This window comes from Octodon degus, unplaced genomic scaffold, assembly GCF_000260255.1.
Source record: "Octodon degus isolate 3935 unplaced genomic scaffold, OctDeg1.0 scaffold00019, whole genome shotgun sequence".
Classification (NCBI taxonomy): domain Eukaryota; kingdom Metazoa; phylum Chordata; class Mammalia; order Rodentia; family Octodontidae; genus Octodon; species Octodon degus.
Window position 1 is genome coordinate 11,108,702 of NW_004524595.1, and position 6,041 is coordinate 11,114,742.

Below are 6,041 nucleotides of genomic sequence, written 5' to 3' on the forward strand. Positions count from 1 at the left end.
GACCAAATTCTCATACAATTAGCTTTAAGAATTAAAGCTTATGGGATGTTCTTGTTTTTGGTGCAATACTTTATGTTAGTGATAACCCTTTACTTATGAACCCTAGTAATTTTAAAGTATAATTTCTATTTTTATATGACAAGAATTTTGTTTTTCTCACTAAATTTTAGGAAGTAGATTTTTTTTCCTAGAACATGTATTTGCAATCCTGTAGGATATATAGATTTCCTGTAGCTTGGACCTCAACGTGGGAGATACAGTGTGCAGGGAACCCTAGAGTCATTTCGAGAGAATGGCTGAGACAGAATATCTGGTGTAGCTTAACTGGACCAATGGGTTGTAACCACTCTCAGGCAGCAGCCCAGCAGACCCCAGACCTGAATTTGCTATGGATGTGCAGACTGAGAATGCCATGGAGCAACAGGAGGGCATGAAAATGCATGGTGCTCCCATGGGGAGACTTTCTGGAGAAAGCTAGATGAAGTCCATAAGTCCATAAGTCCGTGAAGTCCAGCCATTGCACATGGTGGTGCCTGGATATAACCCCAGCACTCTGGGAAGCCAAGGAAGGAAGATGCCAAGTTAAAGTCCTACTGAACAAATTAGCAAAACCCTGTCTCAAAAAAAAAAAAAAATCAAAAGGGCATGGGGCTGTATCTCACTGAGAAGAACCTGAGTTCAATTCTCAGAACTCAGGAAAAAGAAATACTATCCGAAATCTGGCATCAAAATATTGCAATAATAAACTTATAATAAGTGCAATTTTTCACCATTTCTGTTTTCTAACAATTACATTAAAAAGGGAAGGTGTGCCTTGAATACTGTGGGGGGAAAGTAATCCTAGTGCTTCCCTTCTGTATAACCTAGACAAGGTCAAACAGATGAAATTCAAATATCAGGGCACAAAACAACAGAAAAAAAGAAGTGGGAAAGGTGGAAATCTTAGAAGATTACACCAAAGAATTTGTCTTGTTTTAGAGCATTAAATGTTGAATAACTGAGGGTTCCTTATGAGTAATACATAAACCAAGTTCAGGCGCAGTCACTAAAGAATAGAAATGCTGTACATAATGTGCAAATTAGTCAAAAGAAGGAGAGGGAATTAAAAAGAAATTATCAAGGAGCCTGGAAGCAGAGGAAAAGAAAAAATGAGATAAATGGAAAACACAAACCAGATGGTAGAGGAAATAGATAGAGATAATCTACAAATAAAAAAATTCAGTCCTTAAATCAAAAACTTACACTCCTGTTGACAAAGAAATATGCCCAATGCTTTCAGTAAATTGTAGTTTATAATAGGTAAATACTGGGAAAAACTTAAACGTCCATCAGTGTGGAAATGGATAAAATACAGTATATACATACCAGATAAAACTGCATAATTATTCAAATTAATAAACAAGATCTAGATGCATAACTTAGATATGTCCCAGAAACAGTTCTCTGTAGAAAAATAAACAGCTGAAAGAATGATGTATGCATCATTAGTTGTAATTAAAAGTTAATTTTAAAACCACAAAATATTATGTGTACTTTTGGTGGATAGATCATGTTTTGGAGGTATAAAGAGATGTAAACAAAAACTACACATCCAAATGTAGGATAATTATCTCTTCGGGGGAAGGAAATTAGAAGTCTTGACTAGATTCTTATTGCTTCATTTTTAATAATCTGAGGGCAGTTTGGCTGTATTTTAAAATAAGTTATTTTGCACACAGGTGTTACCTCTTACATTGTCTTTACCCAAAAACATTGCATTATATTCTCGATCTTGTACAAATTCAAAAGGTTTCCTATAACATTAACTGCCTGTTATAAAATGTAGCAAGATGATTAAATTAAAGGCTCACTGGCAGTGCCAAAGAGCCACTCACAAGAACACCTAGGGGATCACTTTGAAGGGGGTCAGCACTATGCATTCCTTTTGATCACGTGTGAATGGAGGGATCCCAGGCACTGAAAGAGTTGAGCACTTCTGTTGTAATGAGCAGAAATGAAGAGAAAAGGGGAACAAATACCAAACAGATACCAAAAAATGTACAGATTTGGCTCCTCTAAGGTTAGGAAGTTTCCCACTCAGCAATTTCTCTTTCCTGTGTGTCTTAAGCTTGGCTTGTCTGCTGAGGGTGGGAAGGGTAATAGAATGCAGAGGTCAAGATGCTCAGTGATTTGAGGAGAACAGAGAGAGCTTGGAACAGCGTCTGTGGGGAAGTGAGCAGCAACACCATAGGTAGACGGAAGAGCAGGCGGACAGTGCTAATGAGGGTGACCCTCCATTGCTGGTGCACCCAAGTGACATGGAGTGCAATTTGCAAAGCTAAATAGCAGCCCAGATATAAACGTGAAATCATTCCATTCTATACTTAGATTCAATCCCAGCTGAGAGTTGCCAGGCATCTATGATAATCACAAGAAAGTTTAGCATATTGGCAAGAGAGTGGCTATGGTACAAGAATAGGGACCTTAATCTGGGCAGACAAAACTAAGGATACAAAGAATGGAAATCAAGAGTAAAATGAGAAAATAGTAATATAAGATATCATAATAATCCCTCCACCCAAATATTCCATTTTGGTATATTTTACTCTAAGCCCTTAAATTTAAATAGATATGTGTAGACACATACATACATGTTCACCCAGGATTGATGTACTGGATAAGTAGGATTGCACTCGGAGGAAGTAAAACAGTTTGTTATTTTCTAGTGTATGATATTGATACTATTCACAAATTTTTGCTATCATTAAATCTGGTTGCAATAATCATGCTGAGATTCTATCTTTCATATACTTTATTTACTTTCTTAGAATAAATTTCTAAATATAAAATTATATCAAAGAGCCAGCAACATACTATAAATTTTACTGTAGAATATATGTGTATATAGTATTTCTCTGTGTCTGTCTTTGCCCCTCTTCTTTATTCTCCTCTCCCCTCCTCTCCTCTCCTCTCCCCTCCTCTCCTCTCCTCTTCTCTTCTCTTCTCTTCTCTTCTCTCTTTCTCTTTCTCTCTCTCCCCCCTCTCTCCGCCATCCCACCATTCTCTCCCTCTCCCTCCCAATCTTTCAATCTCCAGAGAAGAACAGTTTAGCACATTACAAAGTTCAAGCTCCAGGGCCCATATGTGACTTTTCTGTAACAGTTCAGAGATTATAACAGACACACATTCTATAGATACAGAAAGCCTTGAACTAACATTTGATTCCAAAAACTCTAGTCTATGAATCTTAGAAATGGACACAGCAAAGGACAAACAAGAAATTTCATTCCTTGATTAAAATATTCATTTTGAAGAATGATGCAGTATTCCTTTTCCTGAGTTCATAACTTCATAATTATTCTGCCTCCTGCCTGCCAACATGCAGCCAATTTTCCTAAGCACACAAGTCATTCATCTACCAAAAATCTATTGGACTGACCACACAACAAGCACTTTTCAAGTATGGAGAATTAAAGTGATATTAAATTATACAAAGTATAGAGTATTTCCTCTTCAATGTTCCTATAGTATTTATTAAATATTCTGCTCCTCACACCTTGAAGCACACAGCTGTGGAAGATGGGCTAGATTTCCCATGAAATACTTTGAGTTGGAGATTTGTGTGCAAGAGAATTACTGGAGAGTTTTCTGAGGAACACCCAATGTTGCTGAGCAAGAAATGTAAGGTTGGGCACAGAAAAATGTTGAATGGCTGAATGTTGATTGGCAAAGGCCCTGGCCAATCCCCCAAGGAGCACTGCAGCTGGAATGGCCACTTGGAGATGTCTCACTTGAGGCAAGAGTCCTGGAACATCACATCTTCCTGTGGACTAGTCACTTGCTGTGCACTGGGAAGAACGTTGCCTTTGAGAAAGGCAACAACCTTAGGCCAAAGGAAAGTCCTGGGGCATATTCATTTGTGAACCATAGGAGGGTATCACTTTGGGAAAATGAACATTAAAGTCCTAAAGAGACAAAATAGGGGAGCATGCTCTCACATCTGTGCTGCACTGCGCACTCCAATTTGTACCACTGAGCTGGGCTGCACTTATTTTGTTCATATCAAGAACTAACTCTTGTATGAGTTTTATGTTTCTCCAGCTAGATTATAACTTCCTGGATATCAGAGACGTTTACCCTGTTTTCTCAGTAGGTATGGCATAATGTGTTTGAAGTATTAAATGTTCAATGATCCCTGCTGTTTAATTTGACAAAATCCTATCTCTTAATTTTACAAGGCACTTGTGATCACTTTGTCTTGCTTAGCAGTTGCTTAAAGGTCTAAACAATTTTTATATTCTTTTCTTTGATAAAAAATACCTCAAGGTTAGCAGGAAGACAGTGGAATATATCGCTATCGCTATGGTTAGTCAGTGCAGGTGTTAAAATCAATGTCTTAGAGTAGAGCTAAGTGCATTAATTATGAACTTTCTTCTTTTGGACCAGCCATATATTTACTTGCCTTAAAATTATACATCTAAGAGTTGTCTGCCTAACCCTATACTTAGCGCTGAAATCCAGATGTGTGTACTTTTCTCAGATGAATAGCTCATGAGGAATCTCATGAATCATGTTGGGATAAAAGGTGAAAGAAACTAAATGAAGCCCCAGTCACCACTATTTGGGCAACAGCTAAGGAAGTATTCTGGCCCAAGTCTTATCAAAACATATGGCATTTAAGCTTCAGTCCTACTGCACTGCCTGAAAGTATGTTACCAATGAAATCTTAGTCGTTTTACTTCTTCTCTTCAAGGATCAGAGACCACAAGATCAGAGGCCACGACTGCACAAGGCATTCCTCAACAGGGAAGATGATACTGCTAGAATCTGAAGGGAGCCATATAGCCTGCAATTCAGGGAGGAATGCAAGCCAGGCCATGTGAAAAATATCATGCACGCTTTCACTCAACTGCATTTGTAGAATTTTGAAATTATGTCAATTTCAGGATACTCCAAGTAGTTACATGTTTGGAACTATAGCCTATGAGCTTTCCAACCTCGTGTTCCATCAACTGAAATTGATGGAATTGTTAACTCATTTTCTGTCTTTCCTCTGTGCCTTCACTGTCTGACCATTCTCTTTGAGGAATGGGTCTTATGAGCCAGGCATCATAGCCCGTGCCTTATAGTCAATATCTCCCTTGGGAAAAACACAGAACCTGCCCTTGCTGGAAATTATCCCTACTGTACAGTAACTGAAACTATTCCATTTCTTGACAAAGATCACAGTTCCACAAGTGAAAAAACTAAACACGTGGAATAGTTCCTTATGTTGGCCAAGGTTTTGTGCTGTCTGTCTGCAGGCACCTGGAAAGGACAATATTCACCCTTGGGATACAAAAATACAAATAAATAAAGCATCTGTCCAGTCCTCGATATTTTAGTGACCTATATTTTCCCACCATGGCAGAGGCTAGCTGAGATTGTGTCTGCTTAAGTTGACAGGTGGGGAGCCAGCCAGAGCAAAGTGACATAATGACAATGCCAGACTGCAACTGTGCTTTACGCATGTACCGTTATAGGTATCTGCCAGAGATAACGCTGACTTTCCATCGCTACTCGAATGTGCACCTGCTAGTACACAGCCTTCGGTGAAGTGAGATGACTAATCAATAAACATAAGCACGAGATGGAGTGAAATGTGTTGTAAGAAATACATACTACACTAATTTAGCATAGACAGCAACAGATTCTGTAGACCTTCCTGCACATTGTGGTGACACACCACCGCATTATTAATGCTTTGGAAAAAATTTATTTATTCTATTCCATTAGTGTATTTTAACAAACATTGCTTTGGGACACTATGCCTGCCAATTTATGTTTATGAGACTGTCAACATAATTTACATGCAGACAAAAATATGATACAATATTGCCAGTGCAGAATCGCCTTGTCAAATAATACTGTCGTGAAAAAATGAAACAGTACCCCAGCTGAGAAACCAAGCATATTCATCACTGTTGGCTGCACAGAATTTGAGGTGACATGCTGAAATACATTTAATGCCCTTTTTTCATGCATCAAATGAATAAAAAGTGAGTGAATGAGCTACTTCTGAC